The sequence below is a fragment of the Prionailurus bengalensis genome, chromosome C1, assembly GCF_016509475.1.
Source record: "Prionailurus bengalensis isolate Pbe53 chromosome C1, Fcat_Pben_1.1_paternal_pri, whole genome shotgun sequence".
NCBI lineage: Eukaryota > Metazoa > Chordata > Mammalia > Carnivora > Felidae > Prionailurus > Prionailurus bengalensis.
The window spans coordinates 77,251,710-77,270,634 of record NC_057345.1 but is presented as its reverse complement, the minus strand read 5'-3'; the positions used below and the strand labels follow the sequence as shown (position 1 = coordinate 77,270,634).

Here is an 18,925-nt window from a genome sequence, read left to right as displayed (position 1 = left end):
TATAGTTCTATTGTCCTGTGAGCACTTTCTGTTGGCTGGGGGGTTTTATTCCAAATTAAGGAGCCTTTCTAAAAGACCCAGCCCTGGCAGGGCCTCTGTCAGAGCCGCTGGGCAAATCAAAGAGACTGGGAGATTTTTAATTCAAACACTCCAGGTATATATCTACAAGAATCAAGAGTGATATCAAGAACCCTCTGGTCTCCTAGTATGGGATAGCAGGTGGGAAGGGCATGGATTGACTTGGTCCCTGAAGAGCCTACAGGTGAGCCCCACTTAAAGGAAATGCAATACACAAGATTCTAAACTGAAACTATAGGCAAACTTAAACTCTCCACTTTATAGAAGGGTCACTATAAAAATAGTTAAAAGTGACTTCCCCAAAGGTAGTACGTTTTTCTGAAGCAAATTATATATGGCTGTTTTTGTTTTGCTTTTTAGAAAATGATTATTACTTTTTAAAAATGTTTATTTTTGAGAGAGAGAGAGCACAAGCAGGGGAAGGGCAGAGAGAGAGGGAGACACAGAATCTGAAGCAGGCTCCAGGCTCTGAGCTGTCAGCACAGAGGCTGACATGGGGCTCAAACCCACTAACCGTGAGATCATGACCTGAGCTGAAGTTGAATGCTTAACTGACTGAGGCATCCAGGTGCCCTGTGAAAGTGGTCATTAGTTTTATTAGCTTACTGGAAATTACACATAGGCAATCACAATTTAAAAGGTTATATACAAGAAAAAAAAAAAGTTACATACAACTGTTGAAAGATACTCAAAGAAAAACATAACTTAACCCAGCCCCACTCTTCCCCCATATTTTTAAATCTAAGGCATGACATCTAACATACTTAAAATCTAAAGCAAGTTAAGAGTTTTGGTTGGTTTGTTGGTTTACCGGGATTTTTAATGACCATGTGATGGATAATTCTAAATGACCAGGAGATGGCAGGATGTTTAGATATACATAGTGTCCAAGGGCTCAGAACCCATACACCCCTGGACTAGTCAAATCTTTGGTTTTTGCAATATTTGTCTTTAAAAAATAAGGACACTTAAAAGAAAAACATAATCACAATACTATTGTTGTATGTAAAAATACTTGACAATTCCTTTGTCAAGGCAGAGTTCAGATCTCATGTCTCTAGTTGTCTTGTAGTTTTTCTGCATTTGGTTTGTTATTTGTTTTTGCTTTTTACATTTCATTTGTTTGAATCAGGATCCAAAGAAGGTTCACCTATTGCTCTGATAATATATCTCTTGAGTCTGTTAATCTATCAGCTTCTCTTTCCACTCTTTTTTTTTTTCTCCCTTGTAATTTATTTGTTATAGAAATCTGTTCATTTGTGCTGGAGAGTTTCTCTCATATGCTGACATTATTAATTGAATCCTTGTATCCATTTGCCATATTCCCCTGTCCCCTGTATTTCTTGTTAGACATTGGTTAGGTCTAAAAGTTCATTTAAATTCAGATCTGGATTTTTGACAAGACTGTTTCATGGGTAGTGTTGTGTTCTTTTATCAGGAGGCCCATAATGTCTCTCTTTTTTGTGATGTTAGCAACTGTTGACTATCATAGCTTAAATCCATTATTTTATTGAGAATTACAAAATGTGATAATTCTATCATTTCATTTCCGTGTTTAATCTAAATTACTTCTATAGTTTCATTAACTGTTTGGTTACCTAGAGTATGACTGCTTTGACCAAAATTCCATTTGCAGATGTCTGTTTCTTTTGGTAAAATACTTTGTATTTTTGTAGATATAGAAATCTTCATGGGTTTTCAGTCAGTTGTTGGAGTATAGAGATACTTGGTGAGTAGGTCCCTTGCACACACTCAGACATTCATATATTTGCCTTGGGGATAATGCATCTTTTGGGGGCGGGAATAATGTATCTTAACCCCCTTCAAACTTAACTTACCATCCTTTCCACTTTTGAAATGGCAGAAATTATTCTCTGACCCTTCATGCCCACCTATCTCCTCTATTGGACATAGGCAACTTGAGGGCAAGGTCTTTGATTCTTAATTTTTTAAATCCTTCCTACCCAATGCAATTCTTGACACATAGTAACTGCTCAATAAATGTATGTTCTTCTGAAAGAATAAATGAGTAGTGAAGCCTTAGGGAAAACAATGTTAGTGCCATGCTGTTGGGATCATCATCAGTGTGATTTGGTAGAAAGTACAGTAGTCTAGGACTTAGCTGGACTTAGGCTCAAGTCAAAAGTCTTCTACTTTTTGTTTTCAGTCAAAATGATCCCAGTTTCTAATCTATAAAATAGCACTCTCCCAAGGTTACTGTTAGGATTAGCAATTCAGTAGGGATCTGTGGTTGGCAGCCAGAGATCAGCATGACAGGTGCCTACTCTTTACCCTCTATGAGCCTGTAAAGTCACCTGTAAAATGAGAATAACAATAACTACCTCTCAGGATTCTGGTAAGAATTCATGTGTGTTTTTTTGTTTTTTTTTTTAAATTTTTTTTTAACATTTATTTATTTTTGAGACAGAGAGAGACAGAGCATGAACGGGGGAGGGTCAGAGAGAGAGGGAGACCCAGAATCTGAAACAGGCTCCAGGCTCTGAGCTGTCAGCACAGAGCCCAACGCGGGGCTTGAACTCATGGACCGCGAGATCATGACCTGAGCCAAAGTCGGACGCTCAACCGACTGAGCCACCCAGGCACCCCAGAATTCATGTGTGTTAAGTAAACCTTCAAAAATAGTTTGTGTTAATTATATGGAGAATTATTTTTGGAAGTCTTTGGAACTGTGTTCACAATGCTTTAAAAGTGATTAAAAGATGGAGTTATTGATTTAGTGTTCACCAGCTGAGGCTTGTTACTGTTAGAAAGCCAGCCTGGTTTGACTTGCTTTCCCTTGCCCTGGTATGGCTGAGGGCTGGCTAGAGGAAAAGCCCTGGATAACAGATATTCTGGCAGGGAGAACATTAACACCCACTCTTGAGCCAGGAGGTAGGTGTTAATGTCTCTAGCTGGATTCCTAGTGGCAGAGATATTTAACACCTTCCTGGGATCCAGGAACAAGGCACCCTCTCTTTAAATCTAACTTGGCAGGTAAAAGGAAGAGAGCATTTCCAGTTGAGCTGCTGAGAAAGTACAGAAAGCTCTGTGCCACAAACACAGAAGCCAGTTATCAGAGGACAAACCCTAAGTGGAGAGGGGGCTTCCTTAATTGAGTTGTTTGGAGAGGGACTCTGGTGGACTTGCCCCAACAAACCTCACCAGTGTGGGGATTTTAGGAAAATAGTGGCTCTAAGACAGGATAAGGATGCATGACATTCAGGACACATTGGAAATCCACATCTGGATGCAGCCTGAAGTACGATACTGTAACAAGCATGGCTGTTTGAGTGATTCTGCTTCCCAGAGGACCAAGGTGTAAATGCAGGAACTCAGTGGAACCAATTCCTCAGGAGAAAGAATGGGAAGTAATGTGCTCAACCGAGTCACCCTTTGAAGGTGAACCCAACTAGCTTGGGGTCAATTTGGAGACTACTATGGCTGTCTTAGCCACAAAGTTCATGGTGGAAGTCAGGCAACTCCAAGAACTAATAAAAACTCCTTCTTTATCAGGGTTTGACTGACAGCAGTGATGAATTTTGACTTAGACTGAGCTTGAAATGTGCTTGTTTTCTCTCCAAAGCTGAGACCCATTTGCACAACAAGCAAAAAGACAAGGTAAACAACTTCTGTTTAGACTTTACAAGGTCTGCTTCCCTGGATGACTTTGCAAGAACTCTGTGACACCACCTCACCCTGGAGTGAACCCAAACACTGGGGATCTTTTCAACATCCAAAAAGGGTCACTTCTTTGAAATGTGATGACTCCCTAGAATGACTTTCTCATTTAAATTACGTGGATATCAGAAGAGCCCAGGCCAGGAGGTGAAGCAGAGCAAACTCACTCTCTTTGACTATAAAAGAAAATGCATATTTTTGATGAGCCTGCACCGGCTGCCTTCTCAGGCTTAGAATGATGTTTTCTTCCCCTTTTGCCTACGAGGAATGTTGTAAGTAGGCATAAACAAATGCCTTCATTATTTATTTATCCTATTCGTGCTGCACTAAATCATTCTACATGGGAAATTTGCTATTTTGTTTGGCTGGCAACTGCTTAAGCTAATAGGCTATGAGAGTCTTCTTTGGGGTTAGCACTTGGAATTATTCTAGTACAAATGAACACCCATTGGACTGAAAGTTGTTACAAAAACTGGAGGCATGAGTTTGGGTAAAAACTCCATCACTCTGACCTCTGGCATAGTGTAGCCTAGGATATATTGTGAATTTAAGGATAATCATCTTTCCACCTGGGCTGTGCTCGAGTATGTCACAGAGTTCTGAATGAATGCCTCTCTTGGATATTAGACTAATGGGGAGTCTTTCCAAATTTTCTTCAGAGTGATTACCCATAATATAGAAGAAATGGTAGGCAATAGCAGGTTTATCAAATGAAAGCTCTGGTTTGGTTGATTGTTAAATACTGTGTTTTGCGCCATGCTGAGTAAAGTCACTTAGCACTCTGTCTCCACATCCCTTTCCCGAAACTCAAAGAGACTAGGCTAGAGATCCAGTTGGGATAGACATTTAGTCATCTCCGCCGACACAGGCAACCACCTGATTCTCCTGCTTCTGTCAATGACATCACCATTGTCCTAAAATTACCCAGGCCTATGAACACTTATTCCTGAAAATTCATCCTTTGCTGTTCTTCCCAAATATGGCTGGGCCTTTTCACTTCCCTCAACATCACCCTAATACAGGCTCACAACCCCAAATGACCATATGCATCCCAGCTCCTCTTTCTGCCACCACAAGTCTTCATATTTATTTATTTATATAGGTGGGGCACTATGCTAAGTATTTTACATGAGTCTTTTTATTTAATGCAAACAACCATGCTTACAAGAGGTAAGTACTTTTTAAGCCAATTTTCAGGTGTCTTGCTTGTGGTCACATGGCAAAAAGGGCTGGAATTTGAATCTGGATGTGGTAGACTGATTGTATTTATGGCCCAAATTCTTCTCTCCTTTCTGTATCCTTGTCTTTTTCCATGTGCCTTTAGAATTCTCCTATCAAGAGGTAGAATCCATTGTCCTAACCCTTGAGGCTTAGCTCAGCCATGTGATTTGCTTTGGCCACTGAGATGATAGTAGATGTGATATAAGTAGAAGTTTGCACCTTTTTTGTTTGTACTCTTGTCCTCTGCTATGGCCATGAGCAAAAACATGTCCATGTCAGCCTGCTGGAGGGTGAAAGCCCCACTGACAAGATCCAGGTCACCCCAGTTATCCTGGCCTTGGTCATCTTGGATCAGATTACACCTCGCCAAGACAGCAGAGCTGCCCAGCTGCCTAAGCTCCAAAATCCATTACACATAACTTTTGATCAAGTCATCTTCCTGTTAAAAACCAGCCTACCAACCAGTTAGTCAACCTACATATTTCTCTTTAATAATTACATTCTGCCTAAAAGATAAAGGACAGACTTCTGAATTCCAGCATGTAAGAATCTTGGAAGTCATAAATGTCCAAACAAGAAGTAAAAAGCTAAACAAGCAAACAATCAATAACTCTTCTTAGATCTGTCAGAGAAGTGATGTTATAGGGCAAACCACTGCTTCCCAAATAAAAAAGACAGACAAGCAAATACAGAGAATCACAACTTACCTGAGCAGAAACCTCTGTAGAAACCAATGCTGTGGTGGAAAAATTTGAACCATAATTGGCAAATCGCTAAAAGCTCGGTGTGGATAGGTCTGTGAGTTAAAAACTGCAGTGGCGGAGTGGAGGGACCTCACAAGTTTTATTTCTTGGAACTCTCACAGGTTATCGTAGAGAAGACCAGAAAAAAATAAAAATTCCCTTTGTGCTTCTGGTGGCGGTGGGGAGGGGAGTGGTCATATTGAAATACACCAGAGCATTCTATTCTTCTTAACCAGACCTACCCTTAGAGAACCTATTTTATCAGCACCTAATCTATTGGGGTTTTGACAGAGTCTAACCAGCCTAAGGGAAGGGAAATACCTTCCTCCAGTCATTCTGTCCCACATCAAACTGAGGAAAAAACTGAGAGGTATTTGTGACATTTACAACCCAGGGGCATAGGCTCACTAACAGACTGAGACCTAATCATAGGACTGTAAAACACTCCTCCTACCTTCCTCCTCACCCCAAACTTACCACAACATCATTCAAGGCCTATTTATTGTAGTTCCTCTTACCCAGTACTTCATGTTTGGATTTCAACAAAGAATTACAAGGCATACTAAAAGAAAAAACAAAACAAAACAAAATGCCACAGTTTGAAGAAACACAGCGACCATTAGAATGAGACTGAATTAGGCCTAGGTTGTTGGAATTATCAAACTGTGAATTTAAGACAACTATGATTAATATGCTGAGGGCATAAAAAAGTGGACAACATGTAAGAATATATGGAAACTTAAGAGATGGAGATTCTAAGAAGGAATGAAAAAAGACACGCTAGAGATCACAAACATTGTAACAAAAATGAAGAGTGTCTTTGATGGGCTCATTAGTAGACTGAACATGACTGAAGAAAGAATCTCTGAGACTGAGGATATGTCAATGGAACTTCCAAAACTGAAAAGCAAAGAAAAAGAGGAATCGATTATCCAAGAACTGTGGGAAAACTACAAAAGGCATAATGAGAATACTAGAAGGAGAAGAGAGAGAATAGAAACAAAAGAAATATTTCAAACAATAATGAATGAGATGTCCCCAAATTAATGTTAGACATTAAACTATAGATCTAGGAAGCTCAGAGAACACCAGTCAGAATAAATGTAAAAGAAAAATTACACTTAGGCATAGCATATTCAAACTCCAGAAAAATCGAAGACAAAGAAAAAATCTTCAAAGAAACCAGAGACAAAAAAACTACCTATAGAGAAGTAAAGACAAGAATTACATCTGACTTCTCCCCAAAAACCATGTAAGAAAGAAGAGATTGGAGTGTTGAGAGAAAAAATCCACGAATCTGGAGTTCTGTGCCTATGAAATTATCCTTCAAAAGGAAAGAAAGAATAAAGACTTTCTCAGACAAATACTGAGGGAATTTGTTGTCACTAGATCTATCTTGCTAGAAATGTTAAAAGAAGTTCTTCAGAGATAAGAAAATTCATATAGGTAAAAAAACCTTGGATCTACATAAAGAAAGGAAGAGTGTTCAAGAAGAAATAAGTGAAGGTAAATAAAAACTTTTATTTTTCTTATTCTTAATTGATCTAACAAATAATAGTTTGCTCAAAATAGTAATAGCAACAATATATTCCATTATGTTTGCTTATGGTGTGTGTTTATATACCTATGTATAAGTGAAATGAATGACAGAAATGATACAAGACACAAGAGAGAGGAATTAGGAATATATTGCATTAAAAACCACTTGCATAACCCAGGAAGCAGTAGAGTGTTATTTGAAAATAGACCCAGATTAGTTGTAAATGTATACTGCAAATACCAGGTAAACACTAAAGAAGTTAAAAAAAAAAAAAAGGTATACCTGATATGTTAAAAAGTGAAAATGGAATCCTATAAAATGTTCAATTAAAACCACAAAAAGCAAAAAAAGTAAAAGACAAAAAATGGAACAACAAAAAAAAACCAAGGACAATGAATACAAAACAGTAACAAGTGTAGTAGATATTAATTCCCCTATATCAAAATCACTTTAAATATCATTGGTTTTTACACCTATTAAATGACAAAGATTGTCAGAGGGGAGCAAAACACAAACAAATGAATCCACTATTATAATTGAAGACTTCAGCACTCCTCTATCAGAAATGGACAGATCCAGCAGGCATAAAATCAGTAAGAACATAGTTGAATTCAATAGTTCAGTCAATCAACTAGATGTGATTGACATCTATGGACTACTTCATCCAACAAGAGCAGAATACACATTCTTCCCAAGATCACATGGAACATACACTAAGATAGACTAGCTTTGGGGCCATAAAACATATTTCAAACAATTTAAAAGACAAGAAATCATACAACATAAACTTTCAGAATGAAATTGAATTAAACTAGAAATCAAAAACAGAATAGCTAACAATCCCCAAATGCTTGGAGATTAAACAATGCACTTGTGAATCACACATGGGTCAAAGAAGAAATCTCAAGAGAAATTAAAAAATATTGTGAACCAAATGAAAATGAAAATACAGTTTATCAAAATTTGTGGGATGCAGTGAAAGCAGTGTGAAGAGGGAAATTTAAAGCACTGAATGCATATATTAGACCAGAAAAATTTAAATAACCTAAGTTTCCACCTTAGAACACTAGAAAAAGAAGAGCAAATTAAATCCAAAGTAAGCAGAAGAGAAAAAATAGTAAAAACTAGATCAGAAATCAATTAAATTGAAAGTGGGAAATCAGTGGGGTTGCTTAGGTGGCTCAGTCAGTTGAGCGTCTGACTCTTGATGTCAGCTCAGGTCATGATCTCACGGTTCATGGGTTCAAGCCCTGCATCAGGCTCTGTGCTGACAGTCCAGAGCCTGCTTGGGATTTTCTCTCTCTCTCCCTCTCTGCCCCTCTCCTGCACGTGGTCGGTCTCTGTCTCTCTCTCTCTCTCCCTCAAAATAAATAAATAATCTAAAGAAATAAAACAGAAAATCAGAGAAAATCAGTGAAACCCAAACTGGTTGTTTTATTTTTATTTTTATTTTTCTTAATATATGAAATTTATTGTCAAATTGGTTTCTATACAACACCCAGTGCTCATCCCAAAAGATGCTCTCTTCAACACCCATCACCTACCCTCCCCTTCCTCCCACCCCCCATCAACCCTCAGTTTGTTCTCAGTTTTTAAGAGTCTCTTATGCTTTGGCTCTCTCCCACTCTAACTTCTTTTTTTTTTCTTCCCCTCCCCCATGGGTTTCTGTTAAGTTTCTCAGGATCCACATAAGAGTGAAACCATATGGTATCTGTCTTTCTCTGTATGGCTTATTTCACTTAGCATCACACTCTCCAGTTCCATCCACGTTGCTACAAAGGGCCATATTTCATTCTTTCTCATTACCACGTAGTACTCCATTGTGTATATAAACCACAATTTCTTTATCCATTCATCAGTTGATGGACATTTAGGCTCCTTCCATAATTTGGCTATTGTTGAGAGTGCTGCTATAAACATTGGGGCACAAGTGCCCCTATGCATCAGTACTCCTGTATCCCTTGGGTAAATTCCTAGCAGTGCTACTGCTGGGTCATAGGATAGGTCTATTTTTAATTTTTTGAGGAACCTCCACACTGTTTTCCAGAGTGGCTGCACCAGTTTGCATTCCCACCAACAGTGTAAGCAGGTTCCCGTTTCTCCATATCCTCTCCAGCATCTATAGTCTCCTGACTTGTTCATTTTGGCCACTCTGGCGTGAGGTGATATCTGAGTGTGGTTTTGATTTGTATTTCCCTGATGAGGAGTGATGTTCAGCATCTTTTCATGTGCCTGTTGGCCATCTGGATGTCTTCTTTAGAGCAAACGGGTTTTTTTAAAGATGAAAATTGAAGGGCGCCTGGGTGGCGCAGTCGGTTAAGCGTCCGACTTCAGCCAGGTCACGATCTTGCGGTCCGTGAGTTCGAGCCCCGTGTCGGGCTCTGGGCTGATGGCTCAGAGCCTGGAGCCTGTTTCCGATTCTGTGTCTTCCTCTCTCTCTGCCCGTCCCCCGTTCATGCTCTGTCTCTCTCTGTCCCCAAAACAAATAAACGTTGAAAAAAAAAATTAAAAAAAAAAAAAGATGAAAATTGATACGCCTTAGCCAGCCTAGCAAAAAAAGAGAGAAGACACAAATTACTAATATCAGAAATGAAAATAGAGACCTCACTACATATCCCGTGGACAATAAAGGATAATAAAGGAATATTATGAACAACTCTATGCCCACAAAAATCAATAACCTAGATGAAATGGACCAGTTCCTTAAAAGGCACAATCTGCCAAAACTCACACAAGATGATATAGATAATCTGAATTGTATATATCTGTTGTAGAAATTGAATTAATAATTAATAACCTTCCAAAACAGAAAGCACAAGGCCCAGATGGGTTCATTGGTGAATTCTACCAAACATTTAAAAAAAATATATGCTAAGTCTCTATAATCTGTTCCAGAACAGAGAATCAGAGGTGATATCTCCAAACTCATTCTAAGACACCAGCATTATTACCTTAATACCAAAATCAGACAAAGACATTATAAGAAAACTATAGATCAATATCTCTCATAGATGCAAAACATCTTGAACATAGATGCAAAAATCCTTAGTGAAATGATGCCAAACTGAATCCAACAATATATAAAAATAATTATACACCATGACCAAGTGGGATTTATCCCAGGTGTGCAAGTCTGGTTCAACATTACAACATCAATTAATGTAATCCTATGACATCAATAGGCTAAAGAAGAAAAAAATCACATGATCAGATGAATAGATGCAGAAAAATTATGTGCCAAAATTAAACATTCTTTTATGATAAAAACTTTCAGGAAACTAGGAGTAAAGAAGAATGTCCTCAACTGGATAAATAACACAAAAAACCTACAGCTAACATCATAATTGGTAGTGAGAAACTTGAAGGTTTCCTGTGAAGATCAGGAATAAAGCAAGGATGTCCCTTCTCATCACTCATTTTGAACATGGTACTGGAAATCCTAGCAAATGAAATAAAACAAGAAAAGGAAATAACAGATATACAGATTGAGAAAGAAGAAATAAAACTGTCTTTGTTCACAGAAGATATTATTACCTATATAGAAATTACAAAATAATTGACAAAATAAGCTCCTCCTGGAACTAATAAATGATTATAAAGTTATCATATATTATATATTATAAGGTGTCAGGATACAAAGTTAACACACGGAAGTCAATAACTTTCCTATATACCAGCAATGAACAAATCAAATTTGAAATTAAAAATACAATACTATTTACATTAGCATCCCCCAAAATGAAATATTTAGGTATTAATCTAACAAAGCATGTACAAGATCTATATGAGGAAACTACAAGACTATTAAAAAGATAGCAAAGAAAATAAATGGACAGATCTTCCATGTTCAAGGATGGGAAGATTCAATATTGTCAAGATGCCAGTTATTTTCAATTTGATCTGTAGATTCAATGAAATCCTAATAAAAATTCTAGCAGGTTATTTTGTGAATATTGACAAACTGATTCAAAAATTTATGTGGAGAGGCAAAAGATCCAGAATAACCATCACAATATTAAAGGAGAAGAACAGAATTGGAAGACTGACACTTCCCAATTTAGAGTTACTGTAAAGCTGAAGTAATCAAGACAGGATGGTACTGGTGAAATAATAGACGAATCAATGGAACAGGATAGAGAACCCAGAAATAGACTCACACAAATACAGTCAACTGATCTCTGGCAAAGGAGTAAAGGCAATACAACAAAGAAAAGATAGTCATTTCAACAAATGATACTAGAACAACTAACCATCCACATGCAAACCCCTCCCACACATCCAAAACTGAATCTAGACACAGATCTTACCCCCGTTCACAAAAATTAACTCAAAATGGATCATAGACCTAAATGTAAAACACAAAACTATAAAATTCCTGGAAGATAACATGGGAGAAAATCTAGGTGACCTTGAATTTGGTGGTGACTTTTTATATATACCAAAATCCTGATACATAAAAGAAATAATTGATAAACTGGATTTCATTAAAATTTAAAAAATTTTTTTGCTCTATAAAAGACAATGTCAAGAGAATGAGAAGGCAAGCTGCACACTAAGAGAAGATATTTGCAATAGACATATCTGATAAAGGATTGTTATTCAAAATATGTAAAGAACTCCTAAAATTCAACAATAAAAACAAACCCAATTAAAAAATGGACCAAAGACCTGGACACCTCATGAAAGAAGATATATAGATGACAAGTATATGAAAAGATGCTTCACATCATGTCATTATGGAAATGCAAATTAAAACAATGTGATACCACTACACACCTATTTGGCCAAAATCCAGAACACTGATAACACCAGTGCTGGTGAAGATATGGAGCAAAAGGAACTCTCACTTACTGGTGGTGGGAATGCAAAATAGTACAGCCACTTTGGAAGATAGATTGCCAGTTTCTAAAAAAAATTAACTGTATTCTTAACATGGGATCCAGCAAACACACTTATTAGTATTTACCCAAAGAAGTTAAAAATTTATGCCCACACTAAAACTGCTCATGGATGTTCATAGCAACTTTATTCATAATTGCCAAAACTTGGAAACAATCAAGATGTCCTTCAGTGGGTAAGTGGATAAATAAACTGTGGTATGTCCAGACAATGGAATATCATTCAGCATTAAACAGAAATGAGTTATCAAGCAATGAAAAGACATGAAGGAGACTTAAATGCATATTACCAAGTGAAGGAAGCCAATCTGAAAAGGCTATATACTGTGTGTTTCCAACAATATAATATCCTGTACAAAAAGAAAAGAAAAGTAAAGAAAAGAAACAATGGAGACAGTAAAAAGATCAGTGGTTGCTAGGGCTTAGGGTTTTACGGTTAGTGGAGAAGGAAAGATGTACAGGTGAAGCACAGAGGATTTCAGGGGCAGTGAAACTACTCTATATGATGCTTTATGGTGGATACATGTCATTATGCATTTGTCAGAACTCATGTAATGCATAATACCAAGAGTGAACCCTAATATAAACTGTAAAGTTTGGGTGATAATGATATGTAAATGTAGATTGATCGTTTGACAATGTGGTAGGTTCATCCTTTGTAACAAATGTACCACCTAGTGGGAGAGGTTGATAGTGGGGGAGGCTGATAGAGGTTGATAGTGTATGTGTGGAGACAAGGAGTATATGGGAACTCTCTGTTCTTTATGATCAAATTTACTGTGAACCCAAAACTGCTCTGAAAATAAGTATCTAAAAGGAAAAAAATAAGTAAGCCAATTAACTAAAACAAAACAAACCCAGATAAAGTACAATTCTTTAGCCTCGACAGAATGATCCTGTACCTTTAAAACCTTCCTTTCTCAGTTTTCCATCACAAACTTCTGCGCTAGCCAAAGCAGCCTATTCAAGATCCCTCAGATATTCCTGTCCTTTCCCACTATTGTCCCAGCTCACAATGTCTTCTCTCCTGCTCTCAAGCACCAAGTCCTAATCCAACCTCTGTAGAAGTGATCTCTTCAGCCTCTGAACTCCCCTGCATTTGTGCTCTTAGCATTGGCTACCCTGTGATGTTAGATACTGCATATGGTTTTATGTATGTGTGTTAGCTGTCTAGTATGCAAGTTCTCTTAGGGCAATGACCATGCTTTTTTTGTTGTTTATTTTTATTTGAGAGAGAGAGAGAGAGAGAGAGCAAGTGGGGAAGGGGCAGAGAGAGAGGGAGACAGAATCCCAAGCAGGCTCTGTGCTGTCAGCACAGAGCCCAGTCAGTGCAGGGCTTGAACTCAAGAACCATGAGATCATGACCTGAGCCAAAATCAAGAGTAGGATGCTTAACTGACTGAGCCATCCAGGTGCCCCAAGAATCTTACCTTATGATTTGTGTTATCTCCCTCAGACCTGCTTGTATTTTATTCAAGAATTAAATCAAAGTATCAAAATTTCCATTAACATTTCAGAATAAGTGACCACAAAACTTTCACATTGGGAGATACATCTCACAGTCTCTCTGTCACAGTATCACTGGTGGAAATCATTCTAAAGCAGCAGTGAGAGACACCTTCTGATCTCCAAGGAGCTGGATTCCCAGGAATTATTACTCCTCTCTTAGTAGTGAAGGTCTCAGGCCTCTCCGTGTTAGGGAGTGACTTTAGTCTAAAAAACATTACATGGCTGTTACCAGAGGGGCCAGCTTTGTCTACACTCAGCCCTGGGAAGAGTGAAAATGCACCCATTTCCAAGACTAATGATTGGAGAGCCCTTTCCTGGGCAGGAAGCTCTCAGCTCTGTTGTCTCTCTTATTCTCTCAGAGCACTGGAGCAGTAATTCTTATCTGGGTGTAATGAGGAATGTCTCAATTTGACGGTGGTGGTGGGAGAGTATATCACAAAAGCTTCTCAGTTGACTCCATGGTCCCCCTTCCCCATTTACCCTCAACCACATCCACACTGAGAACCACCACTCTAATAATTAAACCCTTAGTACAAGGATACATCTCTCCCCCTATGTATATTCCACCAGGGAAATCTGATTCTTTTTTAGTGTATTCTAATTATGCAGACATTTCAGGTAAAAGATACTTTACCTTTGCTCCAAACTATCTAAACCATGATCTCAATCTGATCATTTTGTTTTAACAGTTCCAACCTTAAAGTATTCAATCTTTGAGTATTCAACAGTTCCACCTTGTTCTGTAGAGAAGTCTGTGTGTCCATAAAAATGCACCATGTTTCTTTGTCTGTCCTTGAGAGTCTGAATAATTATACGGGATTTTGATAGAATGTATACCGTATGTACTGTGCATGCTGGTACATGCATACATAACATACTAATTGAATTGTTTTAAAAACACAAATATTTTGCAGGGCTACAGAAACACACACTAAATATCTAAATCTACAAACTGCTGACAAACAGCACCTTTCCTAACAAAAGAGAGCAGCTTAATAACAGTGTTAGGAAGCTGGCAATATGTTTGTTAAAATCTTTAATTAGGGACAAGGCTTCCCAGAGGCCTCTGAAGGCAAAAGGTGTAAATGGAGGAACTGTCCCAGCCTGCGTGCTCCGTGGTGGCTCTGTTCCGAGCACAGATGGGCTGGTGAGGAAACTGTGAATGGACAAATGATAACAGACTACTCTGTAATTCCAACATCAGCTCATTAGCAATCTGTCAGAGATTTAATATGTATACTGGTGAAAATGCAGAAATCACATGATTGTTACACAATCATGCACGTGTCTAAATGAAAGGCCATTATAAATTGATTGGCATAATGGCTGTTAATAAAATGATAATGTCACAGGAAGTACATTGGATGCTTTGTGCCCTTGTTGGAAAATGAGGATTTTGTGTGCTCTTAGGCCGTCACAGGAAGCTGAGGTAACAATGGTTTTACAATAGAAATCATTAAAAAATAAACAGCTAGGCTGGCATGGTGGGATATGTGAGGGACATGAAGCCAGACAGGTTTCCAAAGAATGAACAGTGACATTTCTCAGTTCTGTAAGACTCTGTGTCTTAAATTCCCTTGGATCACAAACCTGGTTTCCAAATGATGTTAAACTTGCTAGTTAGTGTTTCAAATAGTTGCCATTGAAAATATATTTATTCAAAAAAGAAAAAGAAAATATATTTATTTACGTTGTATGTACATATCAGGCTATAAATTTGAAATCCAGGTTTGGTCTCTGAAAGGAGAAAAAGAATGAACATGTATAGGGCACTTATTATATGCCAAATACTTTACGTTTGTGATCTTAATTTAATTTTCACAGCAACCTAATGAGATATTTTCTCCATTTTACAGGCATAGAAGCAACTAAAAAACAAATATGTGTTTGAGCCCCAGAGAGATTATGTGGCTTCATAAAGATAGTATGGCTGGTAAGTGGAGATGATTCTATTTTAACTCAGTTAAATATGGTTCCAAAGCTTATCTTTTTTCCACCACATTATATTGTCTCTCATAATGTCATGCACCCTGGGGAGTAGCCTTTTAGGATCCTTATTACTTACTATGGATAGGCGCAAGGGCCCAAGAGATTCAGCTGGTCTTAATTTAGATAAAGGCATTCAATGTTAATGGCACAAATGGACAATGGCTTATTTAAAGTATACACTTTTAAATTTCTTTTGGGGGGATATTTCTGCTTCAATATCGTGACATGTCTGTACATGACATGAGGAGTTAGAGTAATGATTTATAAAATCTAGTAAAAAAAAACTCTTAAAGAGGATATATATTATATGTACCATTTATATAAAGCTCAAAAACAGATCAAACCAATTAAAACTGTTAGAAATCAGGATGGTGACTACCTCTGGGGAGAATACTGACCACAAACTGGAACTAGGGGATGTCTGGGATTGGGATATTCTTGCTCTGGATGCTAATTTTTACCGGCATGTTGAGTAACTTGTGATTTGAATACTTTCTTTTGTGTATTTCATACTTCAATAACACCCTCCAAAATTGAAGACAACATTTTTTCTTTATAATGATTGAAATTGGATGCCTTGGTTGATTTCCATATATTTTGGCCTTGGGCAAAATTATTTTTTACACAAAGCTTATAGCAAGGGAATGTGTGTCTGCCTTTGTTCCTATGAGTGAGCGTATGCACACTTTCTTTTTTTGAAATGTTTTAAAATTTAATGTTTATTTTTGAGGGAGAGAGTGAGCATGAGGGGGGCAGGGGCAGAGAGAGGAGACACAGAATCCAGAGCAGGATCCAGGCTCTGAGCTGTCAGCACAGAGCCCGACGTGGGGCTCGAACTCACACACTGTGAGATCGTGATCTAAACCAAAGTTGCACACTCAACTGACTGAGCCACCCAGACACCCCCTTATTTATGTATTTGTTTGTTTGTTTGTGTGTTTATTCATTCTGAGAGAGAGAGAAAGTGCAAGTCGGGGAGGGGCAGAGAGAGGACAAGAGAGAAAATCCCAAGCAGATTCCACACTGGCAGCGCAGAGCCCATGGGGCTGGAACTCACAAACCACAAGATCATGACCTGAGCTGAATCTGATGCTTAACCCACTGAGTGCCCCTGTATGTACATTTTCTTAAGCACACTCATATCCAGGAAATGGAGAAATACCTGTATCCTTTCTTACTTTCTTCTCTCAAATTTTTGGAAACAGAATGCCAGTCAAATGTGAATTTTATACAAGTGGAGATTAGTAATGGAGCTTTCTTGGTTGGTGATCCCTTGTTGGCAGCAATCTCCTGTGCAAATGGCAGTGGCAGGCACCCTCCCCTCTCAGGAACCAGCTTCTCCAGCCAAGATACTAAGTCCACTCTTACCATGTGTCTTGCCCCATCCCTCCTCAACTCTTCTCATTGTCAGGCTCCACGAAAGAGCCAAGGGGGTGTTTGAAGAGGATTTATGCATCCCACAGACACCTGAAAGGCTGATTCTGAGGGCCCTTGGACTGACTTACCCTGTTCACCAGTGCCTCAAATGTCGTTCCTGCCTTGGAATATATTCCTGTCTTCATGACCCAACCTTTTTTTTTATCAACAAGATAACTACAAATAAGGTAGATTGTTGAAATGCTGCATGGCATAGCCTCTGCCAAAATGAAGCGTTTATTTTTAGAACTTTATCTTAAGAAAATCATCAGACAAAAGATGTATATTTGCAAAGATGTATATTTCCTAAAGTGTAGTTGGAGAACTGTCAGCATCAATATCACTTGTAACACTTGATAAAATGTATATTCCTGGGTCTTATGCCTTCCTTCTTGATGCAGAATCTCTAGATGTGGGGACCAGCCATTCAAATATTTAAAATACCTCAGACGATTCTTAGTCACATTAAAGTTTTATATTCAGGGACATGTTTCAGTATAATTTCAAAGAGGAACAAAAGGAAGGGATCTGATAACATTTTTGTTTCTAAATATGTGTGTAGGTGGTGCCAGAAAATAAAGAGTGCTTGTCTCTGGATGATATCCTTATTTTTCGTTGCTTTCTTCTATATTTTCTGATTTCTTTTTGCATTGAACATATATCACCTTTTTATTCTAATAACTCAGTAAAAACTTTTTTTTAAGAAGGTATTTGATATTCTATTTCCTGGACAGGTACTCCAGTTGTATTATCCCAGTGAAATTTGTGGCTGGTTAATTCAGAAGATAACACTGACTACCTGATCCTCTTAAGATGTGAAATATCTTGAAGACATCCCTCTGTTGGTCCATAGATCACTCAATATTGCCCCTGGAGTAGAACCTTCTGAACACAGTGGTAGCTTTATGGCTTATGTTTTATATCACAGGGACTTTTACTCATTAGAACTGGTGCTTCTTTTAGAGGATAAGAATGGCGAGGAAGGCTGAGAAATGCATTCTCTGATTTTGGGAGGTGAATCTGGTACTTGAAGAAAGACTATCTGACTCTTGTATGTAGGAGATTTGCAGCAACAGAAAGAGTACTGAAGAAAGGGAGAGGTCATCAATTGCAGTTACATCTTGCTTTTTATGCTCTCTCTCAGCCTCTTACTCCTAAAAGTGTTCTTTTCATCTCCTCCTCCTCCTCTTCCTTCTTATCACTCCTCCTCCTCCTCCTCCTCCTTCTTCTTCTTCTTCTTCTTCTTCTTCTTCTTCTTCTTCTTCTTTTTCTTCAGTTTGTTCTTATAATGAAAGAGAGGCAAAAATGAGATCCACTGAAAGTCTAGTATTTTGCCTCTCAGACCACAGTCTTGAGAGTGCATTTTTCTTAATCCAATTCTGTTTCAAATGTTGTCAGGATGTACCATAATTGGTTGTGTTAAATGACACTGGAACCACATTGCTACTCACTCTGGAAGTGATATGAGCTCAGCATGCTGCTGATCAAATGCACTTCTGCATTAAAACTATTATAAGCAGAATGCCTCGATGGGATTCTTTCCTCCTAATAGTTTTCCAGGGTTTATGCTGAAAGGGTTCTGTCAATCAAGTTGAAAATCAACTTAGCACCCTGACTTGGATTAATGAAATGTAGCAGCCACGATCTCAGCAGAGAGGCCACTGTTCCTTGGTTCCAGCATTATCAAGCCACACTAAAATGCCTCATTATAACTGATACTCACTGATAATACACTTTTTAAAAAAAATTTTTTTTTCAACGTTTATTTATTTTTGGGACAGAGAGAGACAGAGCATGAACGGGGGAGGGGCAGAGAGAGAGGGAGACACGGAATCAGAAACAGGCTCCAGGCT

At 38.1% G+C, this 18,925-nt stretch overlaps 1 long non-coding RNA gene across 1 annotated transcript in view; it reads left to right on the top strand.

Moving 5' to 3' along the window:
* LOC122480758 overlaps positions 1 to 18,925 on the top strand; it is a 65,211-nt gene that overhangs the window by 34,391 nt on the left and 11,895 nt on the right. The window contains exon 2 of the long non-coding RNA XR_006296656.1: positions 15,524 to 15,600. This is a non-coding gene — a long non-coding RNA (uncharacterized LOC122480758). The remainder of the gene's footprint in view (positions 1 to 15,523; positions 15,601 to 18,925) is intronic.